Source organism: Aethalodelphis obliquidens, unplaced genomic scaffold, assembly GCF_003676395.1.
Source record: "Aethalodelphis obliquidens isolate GAN/ISIS:26980383/991018 unplaced genomic scaffold, ASM367639v1 scaffold8, whole genome shotgun sequence".
Taxonomy (NCBI): Eukaryota; Metazoa; Chordata; class Mammalia; order Artiodactyla; family Delphinidae; genus Aethalodelphis; species Aethalodelphis obliquidens.
In genome coordinates, this window is record NW_020837952.1 from 31250882 (window position 1) to 31274066 (window position 23185).

A 23185-nucleotide genomic window follows, 5' to 3' on the forward strand; every position below is an offset into this window, starting at 1 on the left:
TGACCTTGATCATGTTGAGTTTGAAACACTATTAACTGTTCTGGAAGGTGGGTTCAGAGTCTAACCTGGAAATATACATTTGAGGCTGTTGAGCTTATAGGCTTTAGTTAAAACCATGAGTGATGATATTGCCAAAGAGGGCGTGTGCATGGAAAGAAAAGACTGATCGTTAAGGGAATGATACTTGATAATAGTGCCAAAAAGGAAACTAGGAAAGATGAGTCAAGAGTTTATTGAGAAACTGTGGAGAGGTAAGTCGGTGTCAATTGGATCATTGGAAATAGTGTTTAGAGTTGAGAGCCTTGAACATATATATACATATATACATACATACATTGACATTATATATATAATGTCTATGTCTATATCTATATATCTATCTGTCCTGAAGGCAAAGAACCAATAGAAATTGGGAGAAGTTAAATATATAGGAAAAGAAGATAAACTTGTAGGTAAAAGCTCCTGGAAGAAGAAAATTTAAAGCTTATGCAAATATAAATCATTTTATACAAAGTGGGCAAGTAGTTGAGTTAGTTTGTGCCTGATGACCTCAATCTCATTTAGAAAATGCAGGTAAGCTTGTTAAATGTGTTGAGGGTAGGCTTTGTGTAAAAGTTTGAAGAGAAAGATAAGTGTATGAAAGGTGCTAAAAAGAAAGGAAAAAGTAACTGACCAAGAAAAATAGAAGAATGGTTGAGTGTTTCTGTAGTCCCGCTGAAATGGGATTCCATTCATTTACAGTGGCTTAAATCTAGGCAATTCCATGATTTTCTCCAGTAGTGGCAGATATGTGTATTAAGAGGTTGAGAATACTTGTTAGAATGAGGCTCAGTGATTAACCAAACATCTAGGTACATCAGAGAAGAAAGTTCAAAATGAGAATAATATACCGGGGAAAAGTGAGGGTATGAGATAACAGGAATGTTAGGAGATGGGAAATTTGAGGTTTATTATTGAAGACGTGAAATTGAACTGAATTTGACTGGGTTTAAAGCAATAAGAATCTGTGAAATTAGGCCTATTGGTAGGTCCTTCTTCTGGACTTTGAAATCACCACAATAAATTATAAAACATGGGATAGGGAAAAATACTGATTCAGATACCAAAACCTTTCATCAATATGAGATAGTGGCTAAAAGATTTTTAGATTATTGTAAAAAGGAAAAATAGAGAATGATGTATTCAGAGGTTATGAACTTCAAATACAAAGATAATATTGCGTGAGAGTAGAGAGTAAAAGTTTGGAAATCAGTAGTGATAATCACCCTTACAGGCCTTATGGTATGTGGGAAAACAAATATTTACTTTTGGGGAAAGATTTAAGAGAAAAGTGTTCTTCTAGTAAGGCAGGTAGAAAGCAAGTATTAAGAATATTGTTGAGAAAGAGTTGGCTTTTTGTTTTATGAATCTTTTAAAATATTAGACTAGTAATTCATTAGGCATATTTGAAAGGTGTGGGAAGGAGGGTAAGAAGAGCAGTTCTATGTGAGAGGAGATTGGGTAGATAATATATAAAAGAGAGGTTTCCATAGTGCATGATGGTCAAGATGTAAGGACCAAGGTTATAAAGCATTTTGCAATGATATGGTCATAAAGTTTGGAACTGTAATGTCAACTTGGGCACAGCCTCCTTGTGTCTCAGTAAGGGAGGCTCACATGGAAGCTAAGGCTTTTGGGGTGAGAGTTGTTGGAGTTTGGGTCTAGAGCATAGTGTTGGCCTTTATGAACAGTGTTCAGATGTTCCCCTTTTTACCACTAACCATCGTCATACAGTGTGATTTTCTCTTTTATCCCAGATCCTCTTTTGAGCAAGCTCTGGCTTTCTCAGTGTTCGTAATGTGGTACCCAGAAATAGCATACATAGTTATGTTCTGACCTAAACACAGAAGAGGGCTAAGATACCCCCCAATGAACATATGAGTATCTGTGCAGGGGAATGCTGTGTTAGCTCCCTTGACACATTGTGCTATTGACTTAGACCAAAGTAACTCCCTATAGAGCCCAATACTTTTCTTTTTCAATATGATATATATGTATTTTAGATTTGATCAGACTGTAATTATTATTTGGCATTATGATTTCAATGTACTGATTTTCCTTCCCAATGTTGTGTTTTGAAATTTTTGATAACTTGGAATCACCAATGTTAATTATAAATGTGAAATAAGGCATAGTCAAAGATACAGCCTGTGGCATGATATTAAAGATCTCTTTTCAAGTCAACATCCATTATGTGTAGTGCTTTGTTCACTTAAAAACCACTTAACCATAAACCGTTATCATCTTTCCCAGATTTATGTATTATCTATAAGTGTACCATGAAAAACTTTGCAGGCAGCTTAATTAGTGCTATGCAGTCTCCTTACTTGAGTCCAAAAATCCCATAAATCTGCACTTCCTAGAATTTCTATGATGTAATGAAACTATTTTGTTAAATCCATCCTTTGAAGGTTCTTGCTCTTGTTTCCCAATTCTCCTTGACCCCTCTCACAACTCTAAATCTTTGGTCAGTTTTCTTTGGACAAGTATTTTAACTAAAGATTTTAATACAAGGTTTCTAGAGTTGTTTCTGACTGCAGAGACTGTGGAAGATCTTGGAAAATAATAGAAGCTAGTGCCTGACTTATAAATAGCCTAAGACGATAACTATCTTTCTGTCCATCAAAACTCATTCAAAGTCATTTATTCAACAGAGGACTTACTCTGTCCTATTTCTGTTGAGGTTACTTTTTGTTGACTATTTTATGTACCAAGCACTGAGCAGATATTGGAAATCCAAAGGTGAATACAATTTAGTTTGCATCCTTAAGGAGCTCACAGTCTAATGACAGAAATAGATATTTAAATAGATACTGCATGGTAACAGGTGTAAATAAAATGAGAATAAGTAAGACCTGAAGCACGTGCCAGCTGGAACCTAAGTCTAAAAAATGTCATAGTGTTCTCAAATTAGTAATAGTTATATAGAGTTTTGTCTGAAACTTTCCTCATTACATAGAACATTCTGTTTTGAGGCAAACACTTCAAGGAAGCATTTCGTCAGACCAGTATTGGCCCACCGACATGAAACTGCCACCCATACACATATTCATCAACCAGTTATCTTATGTACCTTTTTGTTGCAGTTGTCTACTTGGGCTCAGTATAATACAGTCAGAGCATTCCTGGGCATAACTCAGAATACTAATTAGCAATCCAGTTTGGTCTCTATTTCACATGAACCTAAGGTCTATTTCTCCACATATATTGTTCACAAAGGAAAAGAAAATAAATTAATTGCTTTGTGGATGAGGAAGCAGGCCTAGGCTTGTTGACAACTGTCTGTGGCTTCTCTCCAAGCACTTACTTTCAAAAGCCAGATCTCTATCCTTTTGTTGATTTGAAAAAATCAAAAACAAATAAAAAAGCTATAGGAAACTTCCTTTGTGGAGGAAGAAACCATGTGTGAAAAATTTTCATCCACCATGCACTGCCAGTGTTACTAAGTCTAAGTATTGAGGGCATCGCCTCATGATTGAATCTGCCTACAAGTGATTAAGGCCATAAATTACGTAAAGAAAATGAGCAGACTGCTAAAATAATTGCTCCAACACTAATTCTACCCTGTTACATCTTGCTAGGAATTCTTTGCCGTCCATGCAGTCCTATCATGTTTATTGCAATTTTCAAGCCTGGTCTAATAAGATTTTTTTTTTCCCACTATATCCTACTCCTTTTTTACCTTTAAGAATCATAAGGACTGGATAATGAAAACTTTTTTTTTTTTTGCGGTACGCGGGCCTCTCACTGTTGTGGCCTCTCCTGTTGCGGAGCACAGGCTCCGGATGCGCAGGCCCAGCGGCTACGGCTCACGGGCCCAGCCGGTCTGCGGCATGTGGGATCCTCCCGGACCGGGGCACGAACCCGCGTCCCCTGCATCGGCAGGCGGACTCTCAACCACTGAGCCACCAGGGAAGGCTGGAAACTTTTGAATTACTCTGCAATTCCTGCTTACGAGGTAATCGAAACTACCCAATTTCGTTAGTACATTAAAAAAGCCATATGAAAGAATTAAATTTATATGTTTTGATGCTAGCGGCCCTATTACAATATTCTTTTTGGTTTCTATGAAAGGGCTTTCATCCTTAGAACTACAAACTTAAGAGACATTCTGCAGTGAAATAAGTTCCTTTCATGTTTAAGCATCAGACTGATTTACAACTCCCCATTGACATGAAGGTGCTCAGATTATCCCCCCAACCATCTTCCTTTTCAAGTTTAAGATGAACTAAGTGAATTTGCCTTTGGTATTTTATAATGTCAATGAACTTTAAAAAGCTTTTGAACAAATGGTATTGCCTAGGCAGCCACCTGGGACTAGATCATCAGTTTCTTTGTGTTTGTATTCAATTGAAACTATCTCACTGATTCAGGCAGGGCTCCCCAACCTGGTTGCCTACATACTTCAACCTTCGCCAACGCTGTTCCCAGGAAGCTTGCCCAACTGCAGTTTCCTTGAAAATCAGTTCCCTTATATGCCTTTCTCATGAAGAAGAATTACTACCAGCAGATGGGCTTACTACTACAAGGATGATTTGGGCCCTCCTTCATGTTAAGTCTCCACCCTATCAAATAAATCTCTTTCTAAGGCTCCTGTTATATACATGAAATTTTCACAAGAGCCCTGCTAAGCCCCATCCTTTTACACTAGCATGGTGCCCGCTACCCATGTCCCATTCAGATTAGAAACTGTCTCATCCTCCTTTCCTCAGGCATCAACAGATTTACACACAGCCACTGCTACTTCAGTTGCTCTGCAGCTAAATTGCCTTTGATGACCGACCAAAAGTTGAGCTTGCGCATGAAGCTTTCAAAGCTTGAGCCTTAATTCACCAGAGACAGAGCATAACTAATATAAAAATAATAGTTCTTTTCAATTCTGGGGTATTATTAGCTGTCACAAACAAAGCCGGCTCGGGCCTGTATCTCTCAGGAATGACGGACCTTGAAATAAACACATGCTGCTTCATGAATATGTTGTTGAATCTTGAGAATCATTTTTTTTTTAGGGGTGATGCTGTTTAGAAGAAACTGGATGGTGCCCTCTTGAAAGGTTTAGCTATTTATAGGCATGTCATGTTAAAAGTTTCTTTTCATAATAAAGACTATAATAAGCATATCTGAAATGGTACAAGCCTCTCTAGACAATTACGCTTAAAACAGTTTTTGAAAGTTAAGTAGAATTTACTGCTTTAACACGAAACTCAAATGTTACCATTCTGATTTTTCCTAAAATATTTAAATGCAATTTCTCTTGCCCAGCAATAGTATATTTGTTTTTTTAGCCTTCATTATTACACTCTTTTATCATACTTAATCTTTTTGATGCCAATAATCATTGTCTAATTACAATCTGATACAAATTAGATTTGTAACCTGGATATTTGAATAAATAACTGAATTGTATTTTATTATAAACAACTGTGTTTCACAGTTTATTATGTTGTTTTATATGCCTATAGGTAGTTATATACTAACTAAATTATGGAAACTTTAGAACGAGCTGACAGTACTTTTTTAATGGAATATAACTATAAGTAAAAATAGAATGGTTCGTTAATCTATTTTCAACTATATCTTATTGGACATATAATATTTTCACAAATAAACGTTTCTTCCTGAATCCAGATATGTGCTAAACACACAAGTAACCTGAAATCTAAATTGTTATGATTGAATTCCTAAATTATAGTTTTTAAGAACTGAGCTTGAACAGAAAAGTATTTCAATTAAGAAAAGGTCATGACACTGTTAGGGCAAAAAATTTTTTTCTCTACCCCTTTAGGTTCTTCTGGCTGGTCTAAGAATTAAATTAACATGAGGCAGATTAACAGAAGAAAATCAAACAAGGTTAATAACATGTATCTTGGAAGAGACCCAGGAAAACTGAATAACTTGCCAAAATGGCTGAAACCCTCACTTAAATATCATCTTCGGGGGCTTCCCTGGTGGCGCAGTGGTTGAGAGTCCGCCTGCCGATGCAGGGGACACGGTTTCATGCCCCGGTCTGGGAAGATCCCACATGCCACGGAGCGGCAGGGCCTGTGAGCCATGGCCACTGAGCCTGCGTGTCCGGAGCCTGTGCTCCGCAACGGGAGAGGCCACAACAGTGAGAGGCCCGCGTACTGCAAAAAAAAAAAGTTAAAAATTAAAAAAATATCATCTTCAGCTAAAGACAAAAGAGGATGTTGGGGGTAGGGGTTTGGGACTTAAAGAAGAGGAAGGCAATGGACATGGAGTTAGAAAAGCAAATGTTTGGTAAATAAGTATTTGCTGGGCTATGTAGAGACAACGGGACACAGAGTGAGCTCTGATCTCTAGTGAACCCTGTTTCTGCTCCCTACCACAAGTAGCTCCTATTCTTTGCAGCTAACTCTGGTGATAGCTCTATTTCAGGACATGCCCTCCACCTAAATTTTTTCTAGGCAATTAGAGGGGAAGGTCAAAGTTTCTTCCTGAGTTTTTTGGGCCTTGATTGTTTTTAGCTCTGAATAATCCACATGCCAAAGAGACATTGGGGGTGGCAAATTTTGCTCCCCTACAATGTAACCCTGAATGTGTATGCTCATATACACCTTAGATTTAAAAGTTGTTTCCTACTACTAAGAAGGCTAGCAAATATGAGGAAATGGCCCAGACGGTGAAATTTCAGTATTCCACCAGCTGGACCTGATCCTTATATGTACTTTCCCTTCTTATTTTTAATATGCTGAATCTGCTGATGGCATTTTAATTCAGGCTGACAGTGTTATTATCTTTTGAGATTATATAGGTGTTTTATGGAGATCTTTATTCCAGGGCAGCCAGTTAACAAGCTGAATTGGGTTACAGGTTAGTACCACTTGGAAGCAGGAGGTGTTTGCTTCAAACTTGTTTTCTTCCCTGTGTTAGAGAACATATGCTTGTAAAAATATCATTAATCCTTGAAAACATTTATTCAGCTGGACAGTGGTTCTTCTCCTGTTACAATGTGAAGTTTATGGCTTTCTAAACAGAGATCAGGATGTTCCCAAAGTAAATATTAATAAGGGTACACCACCTTTAGGGAATGAAAACAAAAAACAAACCAAAAAAAACCCAAACAAACCCACTCATCGAGTTACATATGTCTAATTCAATCTAGAAATAAATATATGTAGAATTAAATAAGAATTCTGAACACAAATATGTGATTTTATTCACATTGGTCCTCTTTATATATAATGAGGCATTATGAGTTCTGTCCAAATATGCCCACCTTTATAAAAAGTATGGTTGAGAACGCTAAATATATGACTTGTGGGTTTTTCTACACAGGGTGGTTGGTTATATAGCAATAATTTAGTTTATCTGATCCATGAGAAAAATCAATATGAGAAAATTCAGATTGAAAAAAATGTTGGCCCTATGGGTTTTATTTTTTTAATTTTATTATCTAGATTGACCATGTAACAATGATTATTGCTGAGTCTTCAATTAATTTTTAAAATAGAGACAGACTATAGCAAGATCAATAAGTTATATTTTATTGTTTGTTTACTTCTTAATTAATTATCAAATATTTTAGGCCTTTAGTATATCCTAGACTTGGCCATCAACTCACTTTGCATGTGTTAATTCTATTCTAAATAATGATATGAAAGTTTCTGAACCTGTTTTTCCTTCCCCTTTTTTGGCATGTTATGCCTACCTGGAGACTGATAAGTGCTAATATTTTATTTAGAATAAAATCATTTTTGTAATTCATAATAAGAAAATTGAAGTTGCTGTTTTGTACTAAATACAAATCATCTATTCATCCACCAATTTATTAATTCCCATATCTCCTCCCTCTTGCATCTCAAAGCCCTGAGATGATCTCCCTGTGCTATGTGGCTGCTTCCCACTAGCTATCTATTTTACATTTGGTAGTGTATATATGTCCATTCACTTTGTTATAAAGCAGAAGCTAACACACCATTGTAAAGCAATTATACTCCAATAAAGATGTTAAAAACAAAGGAGCTGTGGTATATATCTACAATGGAATATTACTCAGCTGTAAAAAAAGAAGGAAATAATGCCAAAAAAAATTAATTCCTTCCACAAATATTTATTGTGTCTTTTATTTTCTAAATATGTGATAATAATTATTCCTGTTTCAATTCAAATCAGATTAAAATATATCTATGAATCTCTCTCCTTCCTGATAAATCAGATTACAGAACCCAATCCAGATGTGTTCGTTAGTCATACATTTAAAAATGGCCTCTCTGTCCCAGAAATCCAATAGTCCCTATGAAAGAAAATTGCTGATACTCTTCTAAATACTACTTAATCTGAATTATCCCTAATATGCACCTAGAAAAAACTCTCATGGATATTTATCATAAACAATGTTTTGGTTTTGTGTAATATAAAAGCCATAAAGAAGATTTTCAGTTTTATAAATATGATCATATTTGAACTTATTTTATTCTTACAGAGTCTTAGACTCTCTTCCAATCACCCAAACCATCATATAATGATAGTTTTTATATTTTAGGGCCAGAGTTCATAAGTTTTTATATTTAATACTGTAAAAATTAGGAATAATATTCAAATAATAAGTAATCTGACATCTCAGATAACTAATGCTTGTATCATAGTAGGCTCTAAAATTTCCTAAAACATTTACCTATAATACTGTTATTTCTCAAACTCACCAAATGTGTTCTCATGTCCAACGTCTTCACAATATCTATTATTGATACACTTATAAAACCCCAGGTTCATTACTATTTTAAAATAAAAGTAACATATATCATTCAAATGGTTCTTATTAATGGAAAGACAGTACTTTGTCCCTCTGGCACCATGCTAACTTGTCTCAAAAATTAACCACTATCAAGTTTCTTCTGTATTCTTCTAGAATAATTTAATTAATATTTTAAAAGATGTATGCAGATACCTTTGCAGTGATTCAGTTATAATTTTTATATGATATCTCTGTCTATATCAACAATACAGATAGTGATCTTTCATCTGCATAAAAGCTATATAATGTTTCATTATATTGACATTATAAATCATTTAACCACTTTCCTATTTATTGGTCATTAATTCTTTCTAATTTGTTTTAATTATAATATTGCAATGAATAACTTTGAATATATGTGTTGATGCATTCTTGTGAGTCAATCCAAGATCACATTAATAGATGTGAAATACTGGAGCAAAGAGAACATGCATTGTGCATTATGCATTTTGATGGCCAAATTCCCCTCAGAACACTTGCATCCTTTTACATCCTCCTCGAAAACTTGTGACAGTTTCCTTACTCTCTCACCAACACTAGATATTATACAACTTTTCATATTTGTCTACCTGATGGAAAAAACATAGAATCTCATGTTTTATTTGTATATCTTTATGTATGAACAAGGTTGAAAATCCACTCATATGTATAGGTTTTTTTGAAAGCTTCTCTTTTCTTAATCTTGTCAAATTTTAATTGCCATATTTAACATATTATCTTATTGTGGTTTTGTATACATATTATTTAACTTGAGAAAATGAGTTATTTGCTGCTTTATTTTCTACATGCACTATATGCGCCTCCAATGCAGGGTCACAAATTCTACTTTTTTTTTTACTTTGGATTTTTTTTTATATAGAACTTTCTACTACCTGAACCACTGAATTTTGTTTATTGATATAGACATATAATGGGAGTGTGGTGGATAGAGCCGAAGAAACTCAGGGATCAGCTAGTTCAAACATCTTATTTTCTGCAGATGTTGAGACAAAAGCCTTCAGAGAAGAAGTAAGTTTCTGACATAGTTTGTAAGAGAATGAAGAGAAGAATTCAGGTTTCCTGACTCTCAGTCTCATCCAACACCACACATTTATTATTAACCTATATCCACGTGGAAAGAGAAATTATTTAGTATACTCAAGGGATAATCAAATATAAACACAGAGACCCAAACAGGACATTAGCTACCTAAGAGTTAATGTTTAGTACATTTGTATCCTAACTATAAACCTCCCCTTGCTTTATATAATGCAGATCTCAGTACCTTTATTCCATAGAAGAGGAGGAGGTTTATATCAGACCTTGACCAGCAAATGCCTTAAAATTCCTCATCATATATGTTTAGTCTCCAGCCTCTTCTTCCTTTTCCTGTAGGAGTGGAGGTTCATGTTCTCTGCTTTTTTCCACATAGCCTCCAGATCTTGTCCCCATCTCTTTCTTTCTAAACATCCCAATCTCAAATGCTAGCCCTTTTGGGGGGCAGAATAATTCAGATGTTTCTTGTTTCTGCTTCCAAACTTGCATTCACAACTTCCAAGGTGATCACCAACAGAAGTTCTGTTGCAAACTGACCTAACCCAAAAAAGTCATCAACAACTCAAAGATCTTTTATTAGTAGTCCTCTAAAAAGCTTGTGATAGGGCTTCCCTGGTGGCGCAGTGGTTGAGAGTCCGCCTGCCGATGCAGGGGACGTGGGTTCGTGCCCCGGTCTGGGAGGATCCCACATGCCGCGGAGCGGCTAGGCCTGTGAGCCATGGCCACTGAGCCTGTGCGTCCGGAGCCTGTGCTCCGCGACGGGAGAGGCCACAACAGTGAGAGGCCCGTGTACCACACACCAAAAAAAAAAAAAGTTTGTGGTAGTCAGAGTTTACTCTACCATGTAACTGGTCACTACCAGCTTATAAAGAAAGTAAACAAATCCTCAGATCATATCTGCCACACACATAGACATTAACTAAACAATCATTCATTCATGTGTAGACATAAAACCTTTTCATACAGATCGTTTGGCAAGATTCATGATATATTACTGGCTTTCAGGGCATGTTCACTTCACGTCATTCCATAAAGCTCACTTGAAATCATGCCAGAAGGAGAAATCTTTTAACCTAGTTGTCATCAGGCAACCAGAAGTCATACGAATGATGGCAGGACATGGAACAATTTGGGAAATCATATCTTGGGCTCCATTCCTAAATAAAGGCTACAGACCTGGCTGGAGTCTTATACACTATTCATGCCAAGGGAAGAACTATCTCTAAAGAATTTTAGCAAAACCACAGATCTTGAATGGCCTTAATTTTACCCATGGGAACCCATTTCTAACATTCATCATGCTCATTGATCAAACTGTTAATATCATTTATTATGCTACTTATCAAAGCATCTGGTTTACATCAAGATATGGATTATTTAGTATGGATTAAGATCTTTCTGACATAATGCTAACCCGTCACCCCTGGGAGCAAATTTGATGAGAATGCTAACTGCATCAGGTTGTGACTTTAACTAACTCACATACTATACTCACTTTTTAATGCTAAAGTACTTAAAAGTCAGTCTTTGTAACATCCATCCAATTATTCTGATCCATTTAGAAGGCAGTTAGGAATAAGTAAAAACTAAAACTTTTCTGTTACATATTTTATATATGAAATTAACAGGTTTTATACGTTGAAATTGAGAAATGCAAAGGTCTGAGTTCAGTGAAGAGTGAGTGTTACATTGAATGCAGCATTATGTAAAAGAAGAAATTCCAGGAAATTGCTGAAACGAGGAAAGGTGATTTTTCACAATTTAGTGGGGAACAATTTTTTATATTATTTGGTAGGCTGTGAAAGAAGTTGTAGTTCATGAAATCAGATGATTATCTGAAGAGTTTTGTTTAACATTTCCCAGGACAGTCAGGACAGTAACTCTATTTGATAATAACTCAGTATCTTTATTGAAGAAGTATTTTTAAAGAACATTTAAACACAATTTAGCATCTAGATTTAAATAAACGATGGAAAAGACAGAATTTTGGTAAGATGAATTAAATATCCACATGAAAAAGCTATTCATAAGATGGAAATACACAGAAATATGTGTATTCTAGTATTAATTCAGGGAGAAAAATTGATCTTATATGTGTCAGCCATTCTGCCTGGTATTTTTTATATCCTATCTTATATAATTCTTATTAAAATATTGAGGCATATGTTAATTATTCATCATAGTATTCCATAAATTTTCTTAATAGCCTCGAATATTATCAGGAAATTCTTTCCTGGTACCTTGGTACAATACTAAACACTAGGCATATTTTTTATGTTGTTTTTTATTTTTTGTTTTCTATTATCATCAGTGAGATAGAGGAAAATCAGTTTGTTAGATATTTTTATAGAGTGTTGTAGGTATTCCGTAATCAGGAATGTTTTCCTTCCCTAAGATGGATTGTAGTTTTCAATCTTGTTCTCTTCTTAAGACAATGGACACCAAAGGTCAGAGAACAATCAAGGCATTCCAACAGCCTTTATTCTCCCCATCAAATAAAATAGTAAGTCAGATCTAGAGTTTACCTGTTTTGATAGTTGCTCTCTTCCCCCCAAAAAGAAGAAACTCCTTACTATAATCATTTAAATAGTTTTTAATGCAAAGCTGGCATTCTTTAGCTTTGGGGCATAAGTCAGAGGGTTCACCACAACTTATTAAAAAAAGTCAGGGTAAGAAATACCAGTTGACTATTTCTGCAAAGGGACTGAGTATTTTGATGCTTGTGATTAACTGCACTGTGGTAGAAGTTATGACTCTTGATGAAATGTAGGTACATTTCCTTTTGCTTAGTCTGAGATACAAAGGATAACTTTCTTCCTAAGGTATCTTTGGGAACATACATATTCTAAACAAAGGGACTTTACACAATGGATTTGCCAATTTTCGGTAGTCTTCCCCTATGGCTCAGTGACATTGGCACACTTTGGAAAGAATATTATTCAAAAATATTAAAGACAAATATCATGATATGGCTTATATCTAAAAAAATCTAAAACAAAATCTAAAATAAAATGATACAAACGAACTTATTTACAAAACAGAAGCAGACTCACAAACTTAGAGAATGAACATATAGTTAACGGGGTGAAGGGTGGGGGGAGTTTGGGATTGACATGTACACACTGCTATAATTAAAACAGATAACCAGTAAGGACCTACTGTATAGCACAGGGAACTCTGCTCTATACTCTGTAGTAACCTAAATGGGAAAAGAATTTGAAAAAGGACAGGAAAAAAAGAAAAGAAAAAAATATACTAGTTTTCTTCAGTAAAAAAAAAAAAATTACCCAAATCTACACCTGGTAGAAAGAAAATGTAGGTACACAGTGGGCGCTGGGGAGCAGTTCTCAAGCCCTATTTAGAGAATTTTCCTAAAGGACTCATGTAAGATAGAGTCAAGATGATCCATAGAATAAATTATTTTCATCCTATTACATTGACTTTGAGGAAGCAGGAATATATTGAAACCTATTAGAATTTGTAGACTGAGCATATTTAAAGTTGCAAAGATTTTAAAGATAACCTATTTTGGATCCTTCATTTGACAAAGACAGTGCTAAGTCCCTGAACAAGAATATAATCTTCCAGCCAGAGTTTAATGGAAGATGTAGAAATCAGACCTATGAACTTCCTGTCTAATGCAAGTTCTACAGTAAGAAACACCATTATTGATATTTTCCTGCATCAAATTATAAAGATGACTAAGCTTACTAAAAAGAAAATAAAAGCAGAGTCTGACTGAAGGAAGGGCTGTGAGGAGATGATGATGAAATTTCCAGCTCAGAGAGTAAAGAGATGGAAGAATCAAATAGCCAGTCTGAGACAAGATGCCTTGTAAGAAGAATGAGATGTGGAAATGACCTGAAGAAAGAGGGAAAAGTCCAATGGGGAAATGGTAAATGAAGTTTATGTGCTAAAGCCATGGGAGCAGAAGGGCCCACAGAAAAACCAATTGAGTTTATAGTTAAATTATCTGCCTGCCCAATATTGTTATCAATAATTCATTTAATGTTTGGTATGTTAGATAATAAATAAGGACCATAATTAAAATGAGTTATGCATGTTGAGGTTAAAAAGATGGTTTCTTCTAAATAGGAACTAATCAACTTATAGGAAACCTTATGTTTAGTATCTAACAACCGTAATGATTTCGTTCGATAGGTTGTAATAATTAACAAAACAAGTATGTTATAGAAATTGTTCTAAAATTACGATAATTTACTGCTACCATAGCAGTATACTTGGGTCTACATTCTTGAAAATCATAAACCATTTAGCTGGTACTTTAAAGTTTATTTTAAAGTTGTAAAAATATATTTTTATGAAGATTACATATTCCTAACTCTAATATAAAGTACAATGCTTTAAAAGTTGTGGACAGGCAACAAAATTATCACTGATACTTAAAAAATAAGTATTTAATTTGGAACAAGCAGCAAAGTAATCACTGATAATTAAAAATCAAGGCATTTAGTTTAGCAAATTATTTCCTCTCAATATTTTATTCCAACAATGATAGCGAATTCAAAAAAGTAAAATAATTCTATCTTAGGATTTCAGTACTTTAAGATTTAACAATAAAATGTAATAAAAGTTGTAATAGGTACAGTACTGCTCTGTTGGCTTTACTTGTGTGGTATTTTTAGAAAAAGGGTTCAGAGAATAAGCAGAAGTCTACGATCCTGAAGAAAAAGGCCCATTTTTACTCTGTTGAAACAGTGAACTAATCACATGTCTAAAGAAAAGAAACTCATTCAAAACAAGTGTCTTAGAATTCTGGCAAGAATTCTTGACCTTAGGCAAGTAAAATAATGCTCAACCTTAATTTAACTATGTTTTAAAATCTCAGTATAGCATGTTGTAATCTAGTTAAGTAACATTTTCCACAATAAATTATATGGTTGTTTCATTACATGTGTGGTTCCCATGAGGTAGAATATAGGCAAACCACCAAAAACCTAACGTGAGGGATGCCTAAACCATAGTAACTACAGTGAAAAGATATATGTGTCCCCACAAGGCAAATGATACCGTTTGACATTTGTACATATCCTGTTACCTCTAAATTAAAGAAGAATTTGAAACTGATAATGAGTAAGGATAGTAAAATTTTACTTCAGGGAGTCCTGGGGGAGATGGAAGAGGGAAGAACACGAATAGTTCAGAGGGAAAAATGAAGAGATACTATAGCTTAGAATCTATTGATTCTCTAAAAAGTTTAAAAATGTCTAAAACTTCTATAAATAGACAATATTTCATTGGATATTAAATAACTGGACCCTAAGAGAAGATTAAAATCACTGACCCATAACAAATAAGTTCAAAACTCACAAACAAAAAGGAAGAAAAAAAAAGCTCATAATCCCTTTAGAGAAGTTATTTCATTTACTTCGTAAATCAATACTGTGCAGATAATATTTTCTCATTTTTTCTCATTTTAAAGAAGAGCTTCTGCCACTGTTCTAATGCCAGCTACCTTCCCAGTGTAGAAAAGTGGATTACTTACTTACAAAGCCAAAGTTTGATAGATGACTTTGCTTTTTGGCTGCCACCATTTTCCTACTTATCGCTGCCTTCTTAGTCACTGAATCTCCTTCAGCCTCCCATCTTCACTTTTTTATCGGAATGATTAGAGCTGTATTATTACTTACTCTTCCATACCAATGAGTCCATCATGAAAGTTTCAGAATGTCATTTAGTTTCCAGATTTTTGACACTATAATTTGCTTTAGCTTTTTTTTGTAAGAAATATTATTTAGGTTAATGATGACCACATTGAAATTTTCAGTAAGATTTGTGGAATGGAAAAATTACATATCCACAGGCAGGGTCTAATGTACTTACCCTCAGCGCTGATGTGGCTGCCCAAATGGGAAGCTGGTTTTCTGGTAGCTGATTCCAAATCTTTTTCCATAGTACCCTTTGGTAGGCTTAGACAAGTACTATATATACCACCTACTTGCTTCCCTGAAAGAGAATGGTGATATGGAGCCAAAGTGATTTTTTAGAACCCTTGGCCCTGTGAATATACCAGGTCAGGAAAAAAATTAAGGGAATAAAAATTAAGTGGGAATATTTTCTCTACCCAGGGAATTTTCCCTGTAATAGGAAGAAGAATAGAGCATTTATTTGATTTTCATGAACTAACAGATTTCATACTTATCCCTTGCCATCTGTATACAAAGTCATTCTTTCATGATGAAGTTAGAGAGACTTGTTCTTGTGTACTAATGTCAATAAATTGTGTGTATATACCCTGATATTGTATAAAATCATTCATAATAGCTGGGTGAGTAAGCTGGACTGTAATTACTTTTTTCAGCATGTTACCTTAACTCAACTTAATGGTATTGTGTTTTAGTCTATTTACCAGTTTTTCAGAACTTTTAGCTAGAGTATTTTTATTTAATAATTGTTAAGCCTGTTTTTATAAAGGCATTTAATATTAATAGTTATTATTATAACAATAATACTAAAATAGTAACAGCTATCAGAGAACTCCTTTTGCAATTTATTCATTAAATACCTTTTCCAACTAACTTCTCTTTGTCCTTTGAATCTTATCTCAGGCATGATCTCTATCAGAAATCTCTGTGTAATTAACCAACCTCAGTTTGAAAATGGGGACTTTTAGGGCTTTAAGTGTCACCCATACTTCTCCCAAGACAACAGCTATGTTCTTCTGTCTTAGGCCTTCCACCAGGGTGGTAAACATCAGTTTCCTTAACTATCTTGCTGACTATAGAGAAGATAAACCCTTTGTTTTATTAACATTTTTCTTCTTTCCTTCCTTCCTTCCCTCCTTCCTTTCTACAACATATGAATTAAACTATGAGTTCAAGAACCATAACATTTGATGGACACTTAATGGTTGCTCAGTTCTCCATTACATAGCCCAATTTTCTGATCACTGCAATGGGCATTGGAAATAAAGTGATGAAAGGACAGAGAACACCCCTGCCTTCATAGAGCTTATGTTGAAGATGAAGGAGAAATCAGAAAAAAGTAAATAAGCCAGATCATTTGAGACGTTAATTAGAATTATGAATATAAGAAACAGTGTAAAGTAATAGAAAGTAACTGAGAAATGGAGCATAGGAAGGCTTCTCTGAGGTGAGATGTGTATCCCAAGGATTTAGCTCTTTCTTCAGGAGTTATTTTTAAGGAATAAATAAAACTTTCATTTGTTATCAAAATTAAAAGTAAATGTACCGTATGTCTCCCCAGTGAGCTGAAAGATTTGTTTGATTTAGGAGTCAAAGAATAGATGCCAGTCAGGGCCATGAGAATAGTTGTGCAGTTTATGTCCCTTGCAAAGGTGCCTGGCTGAAGGGAGGATGGTGGCTCAAGGCAGCCCAAGTTCAGCTCATAATGCCATGCGCTCATGTGGAGACTCTGGTGCTCACACAGAGCTCAGGCAACTGGGAGGGAAAAGCAGAATTTTTTTCCTGTTCAGAGGAGTCACCTTTTCCTAATTGCTCTTCCAGAGAAGGGTGCCTTTTCCTAATTACTTCTTTCAAAGGGGTGCATCTTTTAAAATTTATACGAGCAACCCATAAGTTGTATCTGTTGCCCTGACAGCCCTAATAATTTTAAGCTTTATATTTAATTAGTCAGAAAGGCACCCAAATGATTACCCTTGGTTTGTTCCATATAAAACTAATAGTTCATAATTATTTTCTTCCATTATTATTCTTGACATTTACCAGACTTGGGAGTGATCCCTTTCCTAGGAACAGCATAATTTTGATTCTTTTAAGATAAGCCAAAAGGAAGAAATTTCAGTTCCCAAGGAACCTAAAACAGTCAAGAAGGCCCCTTTATTTTTTATTTAAAATATCATACAACATTAGAAAATATCACTTGGACTCTAGCTCCAATGCAATAATGTCTAATTGTATATTGATTACTAGAGTACCTTATTTTTATAAGTCCAAGTACATCTGTAACTCCTCCCACACCCATTCTTTCAGAGGCAATTTTGTTTGTAGTTGGACATGAATTTCAAAGAGACTGCTGCTTTTGTAGCTTCTCTTAGTGTGGAAATGACTGGATGTAGAGGCGTTTAATCATAATTCCATGACTTCACTTAATGAGGATTCAAAAAGCAGGACCCTCTGTTCATTAGTAGCAACTTTAAATGGCAAGTTGGCACAACTTTTGTACAAAATTGTCTCACAGGAATTTTCTATTACATATTCCACTTGTACTAATGTGATATTTATCTTCAGGAGAAAAAAATAAAAACCGCTTACTTGAAATGTATTAAGAACAATTTTTAATACTCAAAATTTCTTTTTTTTTAGCTTTATTGAGGTATAATTGACAAATAAAATCTTAAGATATTTAAAGTGAATAATGTGATTTTATATACATATATATTGTGAAAGCATTTTTCCCCATTTGGTTAATTGACACATCCATTACTTCACATATTAACTTTGTTGCCAGGGATGGGGTGGGTGGGAGATGAGAACACTTAAGTTCTACTGCCTTAGCAAATTTCAGATACCCAACACAGTCTTATCAACTACAGTTACCATGGTATACATTTCATCCTCACGCATCTTATATTTGAAAGTCTGTATACTTCTACCATCCTCTCCCTATTTCTCCCACCCCACAGCCCATGGCAACGACTTTTCCACTCTGTTTCTATGAGTTTGACTTTTTTTTTTTTTTTTTTTAGATCTCACTTGTACGTGATACTGTGCAGCATTTGTCTTCTCTGTCTGGCTTATTCCACTGAGTATCATCCATGTTTTCCTAAATGGCAGGATTTCCTTTTTTAGTCTAAATAATATTCCATTTTATATATATATCACATTTCCTTGATCCATTCATCCATTGATGAACACATGTTGTTTCCATACTTTGGCTGTTGTGAATAATGCTGCAAGGAACACAGGACTAAGATATCTCTTTGAGATAATGATTTCATTTCCTTTGGTTATATACCAGAAGTGGGATTGCTGGATCATAAGGTAGTTCTATTTTCAATTTCTTGAGGAGACTTCATACTATTTCCATAGTGGCTATACCAATCTACATTACCACCAATAGTGAGCAAGAGTTCCCTTTTCTCCACATCCTTGCTAACATTTGTTATTTCTTAGCTTTTTGATAACAGCCATTCTAACAAACATGAGGTGATACCTCATTGTGGTTTTAATTTACATTTCCCTTCACTTTTCATGTACCTATTGGTCATTTGTATGTCTTTTTTTGGAAAAAAAATGTCTATTCAGGTACTTTGCCCACTTTTTAATTGGGTTATTTGGTATTTTTCTACTGAGTTGTTTGATGTACTTTTATATTTTAGATATTAACCCCTTTCTGGACATGTGGTTTGCAAATATTTTCTCCCATCCCATAGGTTACCTTTACATCTTGTTGACAGTTTCCTTTGTTGTACAGAAGCTTTTTAGTTAGGAAGTCCCACTTGCTTATTTTAGCTTTTGTTGCCTTTGCAAGGTATCATATTCAAAAAATCATTGTCAAGACCAATGTCAAGGAGCTGAACCCTGTGTTTTCTTCTAGGAGTTTTATGGCTTCAGATCCTATGTTCAATTTTTAAATACATTTTGAGTTGATTTTTTGTGTGTGGTTTAAGATAGGGGTCTAATTTCATTCATTTGCATGTGGCTGTCCAGTTTTCCCAGCACCATTTATTAGACTATCCTTTCCCCATTGTGTATTCTTGGCATCTTTGTCAAAAATTAATTGACCATTTATATATGGGTTTATATATGGACTGTCTGTTTTGTTTCATTGATCTATATATCTGTCTTTATGTCAATTCCATATTATTTTGATTACTATAGCTTTGTAATATAGTTTATAAACAGGAAATTTGATGCCTCCAACTTTCTTCTTTTTTCCCAAGATTTTTTTGGCTATTCAAGGTCTTTCGTGGTCCCACACAAATTTTAGGATTTTTTTGTTCTATTTTGTGAAAAATTCCATTCAAATTTTGATAGGAATTATGCTGAATCTGTAGATTGCTTTGGGTAGTATGGACATTTCAACAATATTAATTCTTCCAATCCATGTGCATGGAATATCTTTTCATTTATTTGCCTCTCTTTCAATTTCCTTTATCAACGTCTTACATTTTCTAGTGAATAAATCTTTCACTTCCTTCATTAAATTTATTCCTAAATATTTTATTCTTTTTGATACTATTATAAATGGGATTGTTTTCTTAATTTATCTTTCTGATAGTTTGCTATTAGTGTATAGAAATACAACTGGTTTTTGAATATTGATTTTTGTATCCTGCAACTTTACAGAATTTTTTTTATTGAAGTACAGTTGATGTACAATATTATATAAATTACAGGTGTACAATATAGCGATTCACAATTTTTAAAGGTTATACTCCATTTATAATTATTATAAACTATTAGCTGTATTCTCTATGTTGTACAATATATTCTTGTAGTTTATTTTATACATAATAGTTTGTACCTCTTAGTTCCATACCCTTATATTGCCCCTTTCCCCTTCCCTCTCTCCACTTGTAACCACTAGTTTGTTCTCTATATCTGTGAGATTGTTGCTTTATTGTTATATTCACTAGTTTGTTGTATTTTTTAGATTCCACATAAGTGATATCATACAGTGTTTGTCTTTCTCTGTCTGATTTATTTCACTTAACATGATACCCTCTAAGTCCATCCATATTGTTGTACATGGTAAAATTTCATTCTTTTTTTGGCTGAGTAGTACTCCATTGCATATATACCACATATTCTTTATCCATTCACCTGTTGATGGACACTTAGTTTGCTTCCATATCTTGGCTGTTGTAATAATGCTGCAACGAACATTGGGGTGATTTTATCTTTCCAAATTGGTGTTTTTGTTTTTCTTCAGATATATACCCAGGCATGAATTTGCTGGGTCATATGGTAGTTCTATTTTTAGGTTTTTGAGAAACCTCCATACTGTTTTCCACAGTGGCTGCACCAATTTACATTCCCACCAATAGTGTATGAGGGTTCCTTTTTTTCTCTACATCCTCTCCAGCATTTGTTATTTGTGTCCTTTTTGATGATAGTCATTCTGACAGGTGTGAGGTGATATCTCACTGTGATTTTTGACTTGCATTTCACTGATGTAGGGATGCTGAGCATCTTGTCATGTTCCTGTTGACCATCTGTATATCTCCTTTGGAAAAATGTCTATTCAGTTCTTATGGCTACTTTTTAAACAGGTTTTTTTTTTTTGGATGTTGACTTGTATGAGCTGTTTACATATGTTGGATATTAATCCCTTACCAGTCATACCATTTGCAAATATTTTCTTCCATTCAGTAGGTTGTCTTTTTGTTTTGTCTATGGTTTTCTTTGCTGTGCAAAAGCTTTTAAGTTTAATTTAGGTTCTACATATTTATTTTTACTTTTATTTCCTTTTTTTTACAAGACAGAAAAAAAATTGCTATAATTTATGTCAGAAGTGTTCTGCTTATGTTTCCCTCTAGGAGTTTTATGGTTTTCCACTCTTACATTTAGGTCTTTAATCCATTTTGAGTTTATTTTTATATATGGTGTTAGGGAATGTTCTAATTTCATTCTTTTACATGTAGCTGTACTGTTTTCCCAGCACCACTTATTGAAGAGACTGTCTTTTCTCCACTGTATATTCTTGCCTCCTTTTCTTTCTTTTTTTTTTTTTTTGTGGTACACGGGCCTCTCACTGTTGTGGCCTCTCCTGTTGTGGAGCAGAGGCTCCGGACATGCAGTCTCAGCGGCTATGGCTCATGGGCCCAGCCGCTCCGCAGCATGTGGGATCTTCCTGGACCAGGGCATGAACCCGTGTCCCCTGCATCGGCAGGCGGACTCTCAACCACTGTGCCACCAGGGAAGCCCCTTGCCTCCTTTTTCATAGATTAATTGACCATAAATGTGTGGGTTTATCTCTGGGCTCTCTATTCTGTGCCATTGATCTATACATCTGTTTTTGTGCTAGTACCATACTGTTTTGATTATTGTAGCTTTGTAGTAAAATCTAAAGTCAGGGAGCATGATTCCTCTAGCTCTGGTCTTCTTTCTCAACATTGTTTGGCTATTTGGGGTCTTTTGTAACTTTACTAAATTTGTTTTTTAGTTGCAACAAATTTTTGGTGGAGTATTTAGGGTTTTCTACATATAAATATCATTGATATCTGCAAATAGGAAAAAATATTCTTTCTTCTTTGCTGATTTGGATGTGTTTTATTTCTTTTTCTTGATTAATTGCTCTGGCTATGACTTTCAGTACTATGTTAAATAAAAGGGGTGAGAGTGGGCGTCCTTGTCTTATTTCTGATCTTAGAGGAAAAACTGTCAGCTTTTCACCATTGAGTATGATGTTAGCTGAGGGCTTTTCAAATACAGGCTTTATTATGTTGAGGTACATTCACTCTATACCCATACTGTTCAGAATTTTTATCATAGTTTTGTCAAATTCTTTTTTTGAATCAATTGAGATATTTCTTCATTTTGTTAATGTGATGTATCACATTTATTTATTTATTTGTGGACATTGAACCATCCTTGCATCTTTAGAATAAACCCACTTGATCATGGTATATGAATTTGTGCCAAGACCTATCAGTGTCCCAAAGCGGAGGATCACATTCAGCACCTAAATATAGGCTGCTTGGAAGCTGGACCCTCAAGCAGCATCTGGCCCCTTCCAAGGAGAAACTGGGAGATGAGGGTTTCTGCATGTTCCCTCTGTACTGGGCCTGTGTATATAGCTGGGGGGGAAGGGTGAAACGAATGCTCCTGTAGCCATTAAGAACTGCTTCTTTGTTTGCTACAGTCATGTGGGACTCATGAAAGCAAGCACCACTGGCTATCAGAGCCATGTGATCTTGGGATCTGTCCCTCCGGCAGCAATTCATATACTGGAATGCAAACATGTGTATGAACTCCTTTTAGGGATATACTGGTAACTGGGAGCAGGCTAACGGGAGACAGCGGGTAAGATGTCCACTGGTTTACCCAGTCTCTATGAAGAATCATAGCTAGCCCCTAAATATGTGCTAAACTAGAAGCCTGACCCTCAGGCAGCAGATTTTAAAGTATGTGGCTGGACCTCTTTCAGGGAAAGACTGGAACATGTGTATTCTTGGCTGTTCTGTCTGTGTTGAGCCCTGAGGGGATAGTTGTAGTAAGTGCTTTTGTACCTTTTAACAATTGCAGCATTATTTGCTATAGTCTTGTAGCTCTCATGGCTTTCAGAGCTAGATGTTTTGAGGACCTGTACCATGGGTAGGAGTCTTAAATGTTGGGGTACTAAATGTGGGCTGCAAGCCCCTCACTCCTCAGGGAAAAGCTGAGAGTCGGGAGTTCCTTCCTGATTGTA